This window comes from Triticum urartu, chromosome 4A (assembly GCF_056163025.1).
Source record: "Triticum urartu cultivar PI428250 chromosome 4A, HENAU_Tu73, whole genome shotgun sequence".
Taxonomy (NCBI): domain Eukaryota; kingdom Viridiplantae; phylum Streptophyta; class Magnoliopsida; order Poales; family Poaceae; genus Triticum; species Triticum urartu.
This window is the reverse complement of record NC_141876.1, coordinates 296,570,377-296,588,080: the sequence shown is the minus strand read 5'-3', so window position 1 is coordinate 296,588,080 and position 17,704 is coordinate 296,570,377. Positions and strand designations below refer to the sequence as shown.

Below are 17,704 nucleotides of genomic sequence, written 5' to 3'. Positions count from 1 at the left end.
GTATGAGAAGTTTTGGGAAAGAGTATATTACACCTTCTATGCTTAGAGTAAGTGGAAATGACCTCCTTGATCAGCAAGTAAGTGAGCGGTAGTTCAGTCTCCGACAAGTGAGGCCAAATAGCCCCAGATGTCCGTTTTCTTCTAAACTAGCTGCTCTCGCTTGACTCTTCTAGTGAGCAAGCAAACTGGTCGGGGAACAGGGCCAGATCAAAGTAAGGAATGGGAATAGCACTCACTCATTGAAGGTAAGCCAGAAACAGGGGTTGTCCACTCCCTTACTTAATTTCTAGTCCATCTTTTCGTGCCCCAAAGGAGAAGTAAAGCAATAATGAGGGAACTTGACCCACACCTGATGAAAGAGTTTGGTAGCTCGAAGGAAGCAGAAGCAAAACTTGCTTTCTTTCTGTCCCAACCTCTAAGGGTTCCTCCCTGTATGACATAGTCCATTGGATTGGGGCAATGGTACGCACCTATGTTTGGTGTCCCCTCTCTCACTTCCTCGTCAGATCCTGGTCCCAAAGGGCAATACATTGAGTCGGAAAGACGGGGGGCTTTCATAAATTCCATTTTGTAGCCAAACAAGCCCCTGGATCATCTCTCATAGCTGGAGAATCAGAGTCAAGTTAGGTGCAAAAGAGGGGGTTGACATCATTCATCATGATTGGATCAATCAGACTCCCCCCACAGGAAATGCCAAGGGGCGCCCTTTCTCATTATCATCTACCGCCCATTTCTTCATCATCTGCTGCTGCCTTAAGTGCGTAAAGTAGGCTCAGCTTCTTAGGTTTCTAAATATCTTGTAGTAGCTGAAGGTAGTCCAATCCGCTTGTTAGATTGAATTGAATCTTATATAACCTACATAGATAAAGAGAAAATCATAATAGTCTAAGTGGACCTCTCAAAGGTATAAATAAGTAGACATTAGTCTTGTTGGTTCGGTCTTTTTCTTTTTTTGTTATGATGCCCACATTTCATACTTCTCAATTCTTATTTATTCAAGGGTTCGTATGTACTGAGTGACTCTAGGTCTATTCAGATGCATCTTCAAGAGAGCTTTATTCGGCCTTTGTATGACCGTCTTCCCTTCCTGTCTATCTCCTTCGGTCACGTAGTTCTGCTTCTGATGTCGGAGGAGCAGGGTGGGATAGAAGGGTAGTTTCTGAGTTCGAGATGTCTGAGCTTGGAGGTTCCGCTTATCTAATGTGATAATAAAGCAACAAGAAATGCCGCTCCCGTGCGCTCATCCCTTGCTTGTTCTTGAGCACTAGTCATTCATCCCTAGCTGGGTTCTTGGGATATCTTGATTCTCTTTATGGTGATGTAAGGGTCGGCAACAATGAATAAGGAATCGATCGGAAGTTCGTGCCAATCGATCTTCTGTAGGAGTAGGAGGTAGCGCGAAGCCCCTCTTTCTTTGTTTAGAAGAGTGCTGGACCTCCACAACGTCAAACCATAGAACACAGCTCCTTTCGGTCGAACCCTAGGAAAGACGACTTTACCTTTTTCGTAGATAGTCTGAGTTTGAGCTACTGTAGTCTCCCCCGTTGACCTTCTTTTTAGATAGAATCCTCAATGAGTGGAAAGGACTCCTAGACTTACTCCATAGTACTATACCATATAGAGTCGCACCCTTGTGATATGGTAAGAATAAAACGGGCCAGGTTGCCCTCTTTTCTTTTCCGCACCAAGCCTTCTTGTAAAATCGGGTGTATAGCTCAGTTGGTAGAGCATTGGGCTTTTAACCTAATGGTCGCAGGTTCAAGTCCTGCTATACCCAAAACAAAAAAAAACCGATCTTGTATTTGTAAGGATGCATAGTAGCCTTTAAAGAGCACTCTTTGGCCTTGAGAAAAGCCCCTTTCTCATCAACATCTCGACTTTGCTCGTTGTTGAGGTAAGTATAAAGGAGATCAGATCTGTCCCGGGAATCGAAGGATATAGAAATATGGAATCGAGCACAGATTATAGGAAACAAGCAAACATAACAGGTTGGATCCCATCTTTAACTGCACAGAGCAGCAACCTACTATTGATTGATGATCTTACCTTCTTGAGAGTCGAGGAACAGCAGATGAGATAGCCGAAAGGGGGGACCCCAGGTAATAGGTTTCCTTTTCCGGTTTAGGCTTGAGATAAATCTGGAACTGAACTGAGCACTCCACAAGTATGGATTGGATTGTTTCATTCTGATACCAACTTTCATGCTGGAAGATAAGGTTGCCATACTGGGAAAGGGGGTAAGGAAATAGGATCCCCTCTCTTCTCTACAGGAATGAACTTCTCCTCGCCGACCACTGGCACTATACTTAGGTTAGGCGCAATAGGTGACTTAGGTTGGGTTGCCTAGATCAATCCTACAAGGAAAAGCTCTCTTTCCTTTTAATGGAACACTCACTAGATTCTGCTAAATAAGGATAACTGCAAAGATAAGCCGGGTCATCTGAAAATCCAGGAAATATTTCCTTGATTTTCTGCATGGCATATTTCCTATCATTTCACAACCTACTTTTTTCTTAGTTAGATACTATAGCACCTTCCCTTCATGGGGAGATGTTTATATACCATCTAAATTCATTCATTCATTACTTACTTGCTCTTCTTTCCCAGTGATCGGAATAGGGATTTCCATGGATTGTAGGCCCTCGATTGTAATGATGGTATCAATGAAAGATGAAATGACATGATACTATTTAAAGCAATGGTTGATAGAGCGAGGTTTAACCTTGATTGGGTAGACCGAGAAGCAAACCACTAAGAAACCTTGATTCGGAAAAGCAAGTCAGGAATACGATGGCGATGCAGCAACGATACGCATTCCCGCAAGGGGCAATTCCTGCTGGATATACGTCATTTAAATGAATATATTGCATTTTTTCTAGTTCAATCTATAGTCTAGATTCCATTCCCTCGATCCACTCTCATTTAAATGATGGGATTGGGCCATACCAACCTTCACTTAGTCTTAATAAAATATTGTTTCATATCTTCAAGGATTGGGAGGAGGTGGCGTAAAAAGGAAGGAAAAAGGAATTCGAAATTTGTCCCTTCCCACAGAATCATCAGGCTTAACTTTCCTTACTTTCCCAACCCCGCTACTTAAAAATAACTCTTTTGTTTTGAGACTAGCTAGTCGCTATGGTTTGTGGGAAAACTCTTCTCTCTCTGGTCTCACTTCGAGTCCTTCTAGAAGTAAATAAAGGAAATGCTTATTCAAACAAAAGAGAAGGTCGGTGCCGTACTCAAACCAAATCAGAAGGGAGATACTCACTCGGATGGAAGAATCCCAGGTCGGTCCCATACCCGAACAAAGGCTAGACCGAAGGTCCCGTCCCATGGGTTAGGTGCTTAGCTGAAGGTGGAAGGCAAAGCCAAGGAAAGAGAAAGGGTTGAAAGACAATATAGAAGAATTCAATCTCCCCTATTTGTTCCATTCTCAATGGTTGGTCAAGTTGAGATGAACTGCGAGAATCTATATATGGACTTCAAAGTCAATCAACCCATGCAAGGAAACTCGAAGGAATTTGTTTTTTTATGGATTCAAGCAAAGAATGAGAAGTATGGCTTGGCTAGGGAAGCAGTAGTTGTGGCAGAGGTCGAGCTTTGAGATGAGAAGAGGGCTGAGTCGTCAAGCTATCATTCCAATATCACGTATCACCGATCAGCCTATTCGAGAGGAGCTGCTTGCCTTGCCCACTTCAATAAGGAAGACTCCATCCATCTAACCCAGAAGCGAGTGGTAAAGTCACCCTTTGGCTAAAAAAATGATTTGTATGTGTGGCGCAACACACACCTCTGCAAAAGAAGAGAAAGAACGGAAAGAAGCAGGCCCACAAGACGATAAGTGGATTGAATATCCTTTGCTTTCGTCACCGGTGCTATTGAATCCGCATTTAGAAGAAAGAGCTCCGGACTGAATTGCTTTGAGTGGGCCTTGCCCATTAATTAGATCACCTGAGTAAGCCAAGAAAGACGAAAGCAATGGATGTATGTATGTGACAAAGAGAACTTATCAACATGAAAGCCAGCCTGTTCCCTAAATATCTTAGGAAGCGAAGAAGACAGAAAAAAGTTCGGTAATCTTCTCCCTTTGGTAGGGATTTACCCAAGGCACTGATATTATGAGTCTCTCGATTATACGTGAAATAGGGAGTTCAAGGTCTTATTCGTCTTTCTTGGCCTATGTGAATATGAGCCAATTCCGGAAAGTGAATAATTCACTATTGAAAGTGCAAGTCGATGTTCCTGATATGAAAGTGAAAGTGGAGTGAAATCTGGATATGAAGGTTCAAGTCCAGTTCCAATATGGATATAAAAGTGTTGTTCAATCATCGAAAGTGATCTCTCTTTTGTTGTTCTCTTTTATTCTGCTTTTCTTTTTTCTTTCGTTGGAGTCGGGTTCTTAAGACAGGAGTGGAAATCGGGTTTTCTGTATATCTCTCTTCCAGAGAAGTAAGTTTGTTTGAGATCAAAAGAGTGCCCTCGAGAGACTGGACTGATAGTAACAGTAGTGCGCCTTCAGTTGAGGAGAACTGTTCACAAGCAGTGGTTATGAGCTCTTTCTTGTGGAGGTTCAGAATAGGTAATTCCTTCACTTCAGTTGCACTAGTGGATTGAATAACCTTTTCTTTAGTTCTAACAAAGTGCATGTGTTGTTGGTTAATAAAAACACGAGTTTCGATAGGCTGGAGGAAAGATACTATAAGCAGGACAAAGAAAGACCCTATAAGAGACCGGAACTCAATACGATTCAACCAATCAAAATTGCTTTGCTAAAGATACCCATTCCGTTGTTCCTTTACCGGCAACAACTATTGAATAACAACCTTCGCTTTGCTTTCGCATCAGATCTCGTCATTAGAAAATCTAATAATAGAGTAGATCCCGGGGCGTACCTAATGGTTTCATTGATTTGAATGGATAGATCCGTTGTACCATTGTAGGAATCCTCATACGATGTACGAATCCCGTGGAGGAAGTGGGGAAACAAATCCAATTATTTGATTTTGATAGGAGCAGTGCCTGTATTGAGGGTTTCTCTATCTCTTCACTCATGAAGTTAATACAAGTGAGGATTGATTTTAGTTATTCACATAAGAAATAAGAGGAATAAATAATCTCGGGGAAGACAGGCTTTCTCGCTCTCGGCACATCTTCGCTAGGGATTCTTCTCTACCTTCTTGCATTGCGATGCCATCAAGTCTTTCCTGGGGAATAAGGTCAATACAATACTCTTGGAAAAGCAAGCTATAGCAGATCCTTGAGTATAGAGAAAAAGGAATGGAGTTTCATTACCTCTCTACGCACATCAAGTATAATACCTTTGTGAGCCCCTATGGAAATGGGTGATGTGTTCTCTTTACAATGGGGGTGATCCTGGTTTCCAAAAGCTGCTGGTTGGTTGTATCTTTTTCTATTGGCAATCCCCAATCCGTTGCTTGTTCATTACGAACAAAAGAAGCCGGTACTAGTTCTGGTGTTTATCCAGCGGAGGCTCGTATCTCTTCCATGTGAGACCAGCGACCTCAGATCATCCCGGACATATGTGCTGGAATAGCTTCGTTATGAGTTGAAGTAGCCTCAGCTACTATTCCTACTAAGGAGGAGTCACCTTTTTCAATTCCCTCCCTTTTGCAATCCCATGTTTATGTAAGGAAGCTGCTTTAGAGTATTGGCAAAAAACATTACATGCAGGTCCAGATCTCCTTGCGTTCGTTGGTGGTTGACTACGGGGAAAGGGCAGAATAGCAACAGTGAGGACGCATACCACCCAAAGCAAGACGTGAAAACCTTCTTCGTATCCAAAAGCCCCTTTTAGTCTGTCTGGCCTTAGTATTTATGATACATAATCGCATCTTCTCCCCCTTTCTCGTATCTCCATAGAAGTAAGTACTGGTATGATCGGAACTAGTATTTAGATATATGTGACCCTCTAGCGGTTTGACTCCATTGATGGTATACGGAACTTCCTGCCTATGAAAGGTCGAGTCCATAAATCAAGCTTGTAGAAAAAGCGAGTACCGGTATTGGATGGTGATGGTGAGGATGACTAACCTCGCTCTTGCAACCATGAATATTTTATAGATACTACGAGCATATACCTTCTTCCGAAGGGTCCCCGTCCTATCTTTTTCACCTTCCGCTCTGGTATCGACTATTGGTGGGTTGTAACGTGAACCTATGGATCTCAATGAACAACTTTGATACCACAAAAAGGATGGGCAAGGAAGACAGCAGGTGTTGAGCCAAAGCCCTAGTTCATACACAATCATAATGTTGGTCAACCATCCGAACCAGGATTCCTGTTATTCATACGAAGGAACAAGAAAAGAAGAAGTGTGGGATAGATGGTTTTTGAGTTGGGCATGATGAAAGCGGGTACAATGGCATTACTTGGAAGCTATTATGTCCTATCTTGGCTTTAGCAATAAGCTTGTGCGACTGATGACTCCCTCCATCCCTGGCATCGCCAAGGCTAATGGATAAGGTTTTGTCGCACCTTAATCGAACCGCATGCGGAGTTCAGCTCCTAAGAAAATAATAAGAAATATCTAGTTTTGTTTCATAAGTGGCGAGCCAAGGAATAAGAATACCGCCCCCTGGTCTGTATTTCAAAAGCGGATTCAGCGCTGCAAGAAATAGAATTATACATAGATTGACTTGTAAAGAAAGATGAACCGAACAGTGCTAAGCAAAGAAAAACTCTCTTATTTCTATGCTCGATTCAATCTCTACTCATCTGCTTTTAGTTCTACTTTCTGTATACGAAGTTCGAGCTTTTCGAGCTGCTTAGTTCTCGCTATGTCATTTCTTGGTTTTTAGTGCATTCACTCAATTCTCTGTGAAGTCCATGGACATGTTGTGGTTCATTGCAGAGAACAGCCATCACATGGATCAAGCTATAAGGAATCACCCACGAGCAAGGGCAAGTCTCAATTACGGTAGGAATGGAATACACCAATCATAACTCTGGTTTGGTGCCTAATTCCCTAAGTAGTTAGTGAAACTTCCAGCTGGACTGACTGGATTTAGAGCTTAATGCTCCTATCTTTGAACTAGAATCTTAGCGCTTATTTCACGAAGATAGCTACTTTAGTTGATATAAGAATGCGTACTTTGGACCCATAGGATCTACTCTACTTGAATGCCAATCCAATCTCATTCCCAATAAGAATTCCTAATCCCTAAATCCAAGCAAGGCATGATTGTTAGTCAGGATAACTAGCTTATGTATCGCATTAAGAAGTACCGACTATGCTTTTTTCCATACTTTTTTTGCAGTACTTCCGTAAAGCTACCCCATTTTAATAAGATAGGGATTCGAGATATCAGCATTTTCACAGGTCCTTGTCAAGCTGCAGCAGAATCAAATTCGAGTATAGCATCATTCAGTTGGAGTTCTGAAATAATCTGGATCCCCTTTGCTATTTTAGCAATCTCTGCTGCTCAGTTTCATCCCTTTCTGAGGTAGAAAACCCATCCATATATGTATGAGTGAGAGATGTCTTCCGTGCCGGAGAACCGTCTTCTCTCCCTCCTTAGGAAAAGGAGATCTAGGTAGAGGAGGTAGAAAATAATAGATATCGTCTATTCTATTAACTAGTCATCAAAAAGCAACCTATATCGAGGTCAAGTTTGATGGGTGAAGTGGATTATTAGATCCCCGGCTTACCATTAGGAAGAAAGCTTAGCCGCCGACATCAATGTGTTAAGCACATAGGATATATTCGGCGAAAGTCAGTAAGAAGTAGAGTGAATTCTAAAACTCCAGCATTTAGGCCCGGATAGAATGGCTCCTCAAGATTAGAATCATTTGGCCTAACCTTTAAGAAAAGTCAACATATTTTCATCCGAGTCGTACTAAAGGCAGGTAGACCGAACACACGGCACCTGTCCCAATGACTGGTACACTGACGGTGGCTTATTGGTTCCTTCCTCCCTTCCATCCTCAAGTCTTACTTTCCTTGATGCCTTAGTTTACTTGATGCCCGATTCATTCCTCCCTTTATTAAATCTCCCGTGCCATATTCTTTTTCAGGTTTGACATTACTTCCCTTTCCTATCTTTTTACTTTTCTCAAAGACGTAAGATTCTTCAAAATCCCTTTCGCAGATCCCTTTGATTCCAGGTTCAGATCCATCTATCTCTTCTCTCCCTTTCTTTGAACCTTTGTTATTCCTTCTCAAATAGGACATGTATGTTCCCCTTGATGAGGGATACTCTTCATTATTATGAATAGGTTACTCTATCAAAAACATTCTATCCAATTCCCTGAATCATTCACTATCATAGTCAGTCTCACCTTCGTCTAGTTGAGGGACACTAACATCACCATCTGCACTGAGAAATATCTGAGATTTCTCAGGGTTCACAGGCATGCCCCCGCCACCACGCTCTATCACTGAAATAAATCCAGTTAGATTCACGTACCTTAAGATGTCCAGAATTTTACGACAATCAAGGCAATATGAATCATGGCATTTTGAAGCTAGAAGGACATTGGTGTCCCATCTTGTATAAAGAACACCTTCATACCGGCTCAGGACCTCCCTATCAAATTGATGTTGAAAAAAGAGATGTAGGAGCACGTCACTCAATTCACCTATCAATGGTATGCAATTTGAATGCGGAATTTGGAGTTTAGTGTCGGCATTATATATTGGAAGAGATATAAATTCCTTTAAGATATGCGAAATCACCCCCAGATTGTATAGAAATTTTAATGTATTCCATAGACATGGAGTAGAAACATAGTGGTTACTATGACTCAAATCCACACAAACTATTTTATCTACACCCCTTTTACCATCCCAGAACTCCTCGTGGAAACTCACCATTTCATTATAATGAGTTAATCTAGGCGGAAGATTGTTTCTTCTCCATATAAACTCCTGCATTAAGATATTCGCTAATGCTTTCAAAAGTAGTACATTTTCTGAAAGGGATGGGGCAGCCATACAAGGCCAATCACCAGCATTGATGAGTGGGCGCCTGGCACAACAATACCCAAGCTCATCTTGCCTTTCAAGAGTGAAATGTTCCTGCATAGTCATACCTTTCCCACCATATTTATAGGCTTTGTATACCAATTTGGGATGCAATGAAGAATAACCTTCGTGTATATGTGACACCATGGTATCGATTGATGCGGGTAAGATGCCCCGCTCCCTCCACATATCATTCGAATTATAGAGTCTCTTGACCTCATTAATCAATTTAAGTTTCCAAAAACTACGATGAAATCTCTGGCGAAAACTGACGTTGTGATTACTTCTAGATCCAATGAAAACTTTCGAGATAATACAAAAAGTGGTCATCATTTCTTCCTCTTGGTAAGTTGGCTGGTTCCTTCCCATTCTTTCTTCTTTCCACTAATCTAATGGTTTCATTCTCCCATCGAGAGGTTATGATACTAGCAAGAGTCCTATTCTTCTCCTCTCGATCCTACCTTGGGTTATGTTTGACAGGGATGGTCAGTGAACTTCTATTGGTTTCAAAGGAGGATAGAGATCCATTGGGGAAGGCTCGAAAGGTTATTCGATATCAAAGGTTGACCCTCGATGCGCCGCAGCCACTATTTTGTCTCCTTTTATGCAATTATGAATGAAACTTTCTCGATTCCAATGCAACTTATCCTTTTGAAGTTGACGTAACAAACTATGCGAGCCTGCCGATGAAGCCAATAGAAATCCTATCCGAATAATAAAAATAACAGGCAATTTCATTATGGTGGTATACCAGCCGCCAGTTTTGGAACTTCCAGTTCCAATCGGAGCATATAGATCCGTAAATGGATTTGTATGTATAGCCACTGCAGTCGTGCTCCTCGTTTCTCGAATGGAAAAAAGTATCTTCTTTCTGGGAACATGCTAAACCAGAAATTCTTATGTTCGTGATTCTTCATCCATCGATGCAGAAAATCTTCCAGTTTTCCATTCTCATATGAGGCAGGAAAGTTTATCGGCAACAGGTTGGCATGAAGTGATTCATCATGTTCAAACATGAACCTTTCACTCGTTGGGGACGGATTATAAATCATCAAATTCCCACAAATGGAATGAGAAGTGGGTCCATGTAAATGATCGAGACCTCGCAAACAACAACGTTCCTTCCCCATATGGAGTTTGGGACCCAAGGGCAATCGTTGAGTGAACTGTATCTTATTCGTATTAGTTGACCTAAGCCGCACCATTATTGCAGGGGTGGGGCTCGGCCTCCGAGCCGTACGTGGGACAAGTTTCTGCCTCATACAGCTTGGGCCGAAGACCGGGGAAGTTGAGGAGAGATGGGGAGACCCAACTGCTGCCGGTCGGGACGGACAAGAAAGGGGGCAGGGATAAGCTTGTGAAGAAGCAAGCTTATTGCCCCACCCCCCAAAGACAAACCGACCCAGCAAGAAAACGTATGTGCAAGGCAACAAAGCGCTCATCCCTTGTTTGTTGCTTCGCGTTCTTTCTATTCCATCCCAGTCCATTCCGGGATAGGCGGCTAATATAATATGTGTAGTAGTCGTCGTCTGACCAATCGGCTCGGACACCAGACCACTTGTGCCCGCGCATTCTGTCTCGCCCTAAATGGAATGTCTCTCTTAGTTATGCTGTGCCCCGACCCGAGTCCCCACGTCCGCTTTTATCCGCCCGCAACCCGGCCAACACAACATTAGGGCCGTCCCCCCTCCATTCTATGCTGACCCAGGACGGGGCTCGCTTTTTGGGTAGCCCGTTCCCACCGTGCTCACGGCCCCGCTGGCCTGCCAGCGGTAGTGGGAATTCTCCCATTCCCTGGTCAAAAAAGGGTTGGTTGGATGCGGGATCTACTCCACGAGGAGCGGTGCGGACGTAGATGATATCATCATGACCTATCTTTGCGTACCGCTAGGGATGCTTAACGCCACTTCGCCAACTGGCATTACCTGCACTTTCGTGTCTCTCAGTTTGGTCAGCACTGGGTGTTTCCGAGCAGCGAGGCTTACACCCATTCGCATTAATTCATCCAAAGTTCCTTACCCTTATGCACGAATTTTGGAATAAGCCATCTTCCTATCAAGGTTAAGGAGTCAACTGAGCATCTCAGCGGCAGGATTGAATACCTGGATCGAATCAGAGTTCACGCCGCCCACCCTGAACAAATAGAATAGGAGGCGTGGGCCACAGGTCGCACATAAGCCATCGGGTCGCACGATAGAAGAACACCCAACATAAAGATGCACACTCCTCCATGTGAAATAGAAAGATTCATCTTCACTTTTTTGTAGTAGTCACGACCAACAGCCATCAGCAGTCGGCTCGTTGGTAAGGCGAGAGCTTCAAGCCCGCTTTCTGGTGGGACACCCCCCAAACAAGCACCACTCGACGAGGGGGGCGGGGAAAGCTATAGGCCCAAAACCTTCGACCCTTCTTTCTATATGGGGGTGCCCGGGGTACCTCATCTTGTCATTTTGTTGCTCATTCCCCTTAGGCCGAAGTGTTTGGCCTTTACTTCGGAGCACCCGCTCACGCTTCGCTGACCTATCATGTGGTAAAGAGAAGAGAGTACGAAAGAATTATAAACAGAGCAGACCGCAGAAATATTCTAAATATGACAACTCCCCCATGGATTCAATAATAAGGAAATGAAGAACGGGAACGAAATGAAATAAAGCATTTCTAGCGGATGAGCTTCTCTCCATTTTGTCTAGTAATAGAATAGGGCGGCTTGCTTTGACCAACACTCCACTTTTTTCTCTATCCATGGAGCATATGAATTTCCTTAAATGTAGATAGACCAAAAAAGGGAATCAAGGCATAGGAATAGGAATTATAGTACCATTGGAAGAAGAGGCACTAGTGGGAACATCTCTACTGCCGAACCATTTCAATAGTATGGGTGCTGTCGTGCCACAGGGCACGACCATGGAAGTAATGAAAAAGAAGAAGTTATGTAGTTGGACCATCTGCTCTATCCGTTCGATTTAAGCTTCTCCAGAGAAGATGAGACGCTAAAAATGAAAGTGTTCGCAACGCATACCTAAAAAGGGTACCTATGTTGCCGACCATTAATGACTAGTTCGAAGACATGGAGCAGGGGCACGTGCCAAGAAAGATTTGTTACTTTCCCTATGGTTTTCGAATGTTTTCAATAAAACCTTCTCATAGAAGTATTTTCACAAAGTTTTTGGTAATATTAGTACATGCTATTCGAACCCTTCCTTTTATTAAGTTCAAATTCTTATTCTTATTATTATCTTATTATTCTTTTTTTGATGTATATGCGTTAGACACAATCTACTAATTGATCTATATTCTGATACCCTACTATATCATAGTCTCTACTACTAGTATTTTTAATACCTCAGGAGCTCATGAGACTCTTTTAGTGAAATTCATAAGTCTCAATTCCCAAGCGATCGCACCAAAAACTCGAGTTCCTTTTGGATTTCCTATTTGATCAATGACAACCGTCATCATATCGTATTATCATACCATTTTCACGTTTGAGTTCTTTACATGTACGTACAATTACAGCTCGTCTTACTTCTGTCTGATCTTTCTAGAGGCATTTTGGGCACTGCTTCTTTGATTACAGCAACAATAACGTCACCAATATGAGCATATCAGTGATTACCAGCTCCTAAGATTCGAATACATATCAATTCGATGGCCCCACTCCTTTGTTATCCGCTACGTTCAAAAGGGTCTGAGTGAGATGGATCTTGGAAGTCCGGTTTTTGATTGGACAGTGATCTCGGGCACGAGTGGTTGATCTTCGCGGGCCGTGAATGGCCATGGAAAGGAGTATTGATGTCAATATGTTCGAGCGAGAAGATTGGACGATGAAAGACGGATCCTTTGTGGTTTGAATAATAGGATGTGGTCTCGATATTGGGCTATGGGTTGATTGCTTTCTGTATGAGCCTCTTGTGATTGGGCTCTCGTGGGCGGATTACTCGATGTGTACTCATCTTCCAACAAAGAGGAGAAGACATAACCAGAAGAATTGTGAGAAATAAGTCAATTTATCAAGTTGAGGCATTTCGATTTGGATTTCAAATAAGAAAGACAGAAAAAGACTCCTGCGCCCTCGAGAGCATTGTCTTTCACTTACATTTCTTCCTGAAGTTGGCTCGAAGACCTGTCGAGGCTTGATTTTCCCAGTTATTACTCGAGCGCGCTGAGCCAACTTTGAACTAAGCTCAGGGGAGGGGTAGTAGGTATGCTTCAAACCCTCTGGCACCTTGAAGAACGATGGAACTAGATCGGGAAAGATGAATGGCCAATGAGGACAGGACAATGGGGGAAGTTGGTAATAGAGAATCCTCCCTTCTTCTTTGCTTTCATGCGTGAAAAAATCCAAAACTAACCATTGGAAACACATGGGCTACCGAGTAAGGACATTCATTTTATTTATTACTTTTACTTTTTTACTAAGTTATTCTAAAAGATAAGAGCTAACCGACCATCCTGATTGAATGTTTGAGCACTCCGAGTCTCTCGTGAGTATGGAAAGAAAGTCTCTTCTTTCCACAACTCCTAAATTTCCCATTAGCCTATCCAATCTAATTCCAGACAGAGTTAGTAGACCTTACTTTAGTGTAGGTAGTGTCAGATAATTAGGAAGTCTTGATAGTCTTTCGTATAATCTCTTCTTCAATCCCAAGAGCAAAAAAGGAATGTCCTTTAGGGACCTTTCGATATCAAGATTTCCGACCTCTTACTTTCGTAGTTTTGAATTGCGGAATAGAATCAATTATGAAATTCATAAGTATATATATCCCTCATCCCTATTGGTATCGGTTTGGGCCACTACCCAGAACCCTGCCAGAGCCCTATTTTTAAGAAGAAATTGACAGTCTTTTTTAGAACTAGAACTATGGTAAAATCCAGTATCGACAGGCCTAGTTCTTTTCCTTTGCTTATGCAGGGCAAGAATTTGTCAAGTTCAATCAGTACAATAAGAAATCCTAAGTATTTTTTTGGTCAGGCGACACCCAGATTTGAACTGGGGATAAAGGATTTGCAGTCCCCTGCCTTACCGCTTGGCCATGCCACCAAATCCGATCCAAAATCGAGAAAAATCTTATTCATCCACATTATTTTACTAATTTTTATTCGTAGGAGGGGATTATTAAACCCTTTTTGATTTTTTAGATCGTTGAATCCCTTTGTACTTATCCCTTTCCAATCCCTTTTAATAAATTCATTCCTGTTTTTTATTGGACCAAGTTTTATTCTCTTTGATTGATTGTATCTCAAAACACACATTGCTTAAATACCTTCTCTTTCTATTGAAAAGAGAAAGGATTTCCAGTCACAGACTGCCAAATTTAGGAAAAATTGGAACCATTAACTATATTATTTGTTATTATTTGTTATTTTGATATTTTCTATTTGTTAGTAGTGAACGGTTCTAAAATGGGTATTGTATCCCAAATAGTGTTTCCTTAATGGCATAACAAAATCAAATTGATTTATGGCAAATCAGTATCAATTAAAAAAAGAGAATTATGATATTGATATAGTGTGACCTGACCCCTATTGCTCCAAGTAAAATTCTTTCTAGGGTTCTTAAAGATATTCTCCATTTTTCCCTTTCCCTACAATAAAGTATAGTCTGAAGGCTAGCACGCACCATTCCTCGCTTATGATAATCTAAGGCCAAAAAGAAAGAAGGCTCACACCATAATAATACATACCCTTTTTCCTCGATCGTCAAGGTCGTGGATTTGGATCGATTTCGGTTTTACGGGCTTCATACATTGTTAAGAAAAGTAGTCGGCATTGGAAAGCATCACGTTCTGGCCACACACAAAAGAAGTCTGTGGAAGGTATGGAATTTCTCGGCTGAAGGTCAGAAATAAAGCAATCGCCAGTGCTCTCGGTTCTAGCAACGAGTCTTTTCTCTGAGAATTAAGGAAAACAAACTAACCTTGTCTGTCTATGTTCACCTTGACATGAAAGACTCTTTTCCTAACCTGACTGTTCTACCTGGTTAGTTCACTTCGCTTTTCGAGGGATCCTGGATTGGAGTTCACTTGTCTATGAGTGTCCGAACAGCTTCAGATCCTTCCAAGGTGCAGGGGTTCTCTCTCCACTCACTTTGAGCTGGGTTTCTTGTGATCTTTTTAGTAGTTTTTCCGTCCAATTTTATGGTAAATTAAGTCTTACACAACTGTCCCCAAGGATGTCCATTCCATTCAGCGGGGACTCCATCTCGCATTCGATCTCCCTCCTTTCCCCAAAAGAGTTGAGGTCTCTCTGGACTTCTCTTTTGCCTCTCTCCCAGATTCAGAAAAAGGGAGGAAGATGGCCTCTCGACGGGAGTGATTCCCCGAAAAGAGATCGTTCCCAGCATCCTCGAGTTCGTAGTCAAACTCACCTTCATCCACCTTTCATGGACTGGCGCGGGCAAGCTCCGATGTCTGGAGCAGGAGATGGAAGCTTGGGTTGAGGAAGCTGTCAACGAGTCATCAAAGGCGATAGATTGGTTATATTCGGATTCGTTTGATTTTGATTTTCTTTTTTTGGTTGTGAGAGGTCTGAGTCCACAGCTGGGGAAGAGTCGTCAGATGACAATTAAAGTAGGGGTCTGCCTCTTTCAAAGGGAAGCAAGAGTCTCATAGGGAAGGAGATCCTGCACAGACCAATCCCAATCAGGAAGAGAGTCTTGTTGTCAATGAAAGCAATTTTTCTATGTCACATATATGCCTATCTCGTGTTGTGAGCTATAAAGTACCCACGAGGGGTGGGTGGACCAAGAAAGAGGAAGGCGATTGGGTCCTTCCCATCCTCTGTGATGTCAGTCTCTTTGTCATTCTTTCACCCTTGCTGAGTAGCGAAGTGAGCATACTCAAGATCTAATTCATCAATCATTTGAGTTGGTACGAACATAGGAATCCAGACTCCGCTTGATTCGATCTTCAGTTTTGACCTTCATTAGTCAGGAAAAAGAAGAAGGACCCACTTATTCCACTCTGAGAGACTGAACCAGGCAACAAAAAAAGAAAAACTGAAGGCAGTTATCTTTCCATTCCAACTAAACTAAGTGAAAAAAGGGGGAGAACAAAATAGAAACACAGGAAGAAAGAAACTATGTCCAAACCAACGAGTCCTTTGGTCGACTCTAAAGAATGTATCGGGAGTTGGGAGTTAGCCGTCTCATAGGAGTGATAGCTGGGTTTTTCACGGAGTGTCTTCGTACGATTGAAAAAAAGAGTGCTCTAGGTCGGAGAAAACAAGAAGAAGATTGTTCACCAGTCTGTCTCCCGACCTCTTTAAAGCAGCTACCTACCGTGATCTGGTCTTGGGACAGCATTGGCACCCCCGTTTGATGGATCTTCTTGGCACTCTAAAGCGCTACCACGAGAGACATATGGACTTTGAGTTATAGGCGGAGAAGAGCCTTTAGAGGATCAAGAGTTATTCCTCAATAAAACAAATGGGATTTTGAGGGAGGGCTGAATGCGATGTACTGAAGGGTTCGCTTTCGCTGATCGGCGCCAGTCTTTCCTGCTGTGAATTTCCCAAGTCGGTCTAGGTGGTCTAGGTGGCTGGGATACTATGCCCTTCTTTTTAGAGGCTCAAAGACGAGTTCTTTGAAGGAATCAAAAGAACCCATGTGTCTCGGATGAAGTATACTCTCTTTTTGTGCTGGGAAGAAGAATGAGATCCAACTCAAAGTCAAGGAAAGCGGCCTAGACCACTGACTTTTGATGGAAGGCTTCTGAACATGGATTGGTCTGGTAAAGCCAATTTTTTCGGCAAATCAAATATTTTCTGAGAGCAATAGACCTTCTCTCTTTCAGGATTGATTCCCACTCACTGCCTGATAGCAGGCTTGGCCCATGAGACCTATTGTCTTATTTTACTGGCTCACTTCACTACTTTGGAGGATGGGTTTTTCCCCTTTTTGGTTCGCAAACGCTCTAACCCATCGAGAAGCTCCATCCAAATTGGAGTTGATGTGAGTACTTCCCCAGAGGCAGAGGCTTTTTCTACAAAAGGGTGGGAGCATAAAATGTAGGTGAGTCAATTGCGTGTGGCCTTCAAGTACAAGCAAGTTCTTGACCGTATGTACAGTGTGAATATGCAAATGGAATGGGAGAGTTCCTAATTGATCAGTTGATTTGATCGGCATTGGACTAGTCAACACAGTTAGTCTCATTTCCCATTCTGTTGCTCACATATAACCTGTTCGATTCTGGTATAGCTATCGGTCCCTTCAAGGACGACAACCAGTACGATTGTCCTGGCTGTGGATCATCTTTTTCGATGAACCAACCACAGCCCTATGCATGTGATCATGATACGCAATAAGTGCATGTCATGAGTATGCAGTATTTCCTCTGAGTTTCCTTTAGGAGTAATAGGGAATTCCTTGGTTTAATTAGAGGAGAGTCGACTCGTGAGAGTCGCTCGAGTCGTCACTAGTTCACTTCATTACTAGGGAAGTGGAAGGACAATGAAATCCAATTGGTTGATTTGTCATCATATTCCTGATTGATTGGACATAAAATCAAATTAGATCGGCATCCAAACAAAGGTATATGTACGGTTCCTAAGGGATACAATTTTTTCCTAATCATTGAGAAAGATGAAATAAGTTGATAGCGCGAACTCGTACTAACACATACTCTCTAAATATTGAAGAACTTGCATGTGGCCTTCAAGCCACAACCGCGGTATGAGTTCTGATCATAGACTTTGGTTTGGGGGCTGCTGGCCCCTTCGCA

General features: G+C 42.4%; 1 non-coding gene across 1 annotated transcript; it reads left to right on the top strand.

The window, feature by feature from the left end:
- Positions 1 to 1,704: 1,704 nt before the first annotated feature.
- TRNAK-UUU (transfer RNA lysine (anticodon UUU)) lies at positions 1,705 to 1,777 on the top strand. Its single transcript has one exon. It is a non-coding gene; the product is annotated as a tRNA-Lys (tRNA).
- The last annotated feature ends 15,927 nt before the right edge of the window (positions 1,778 to 17,704 follow it).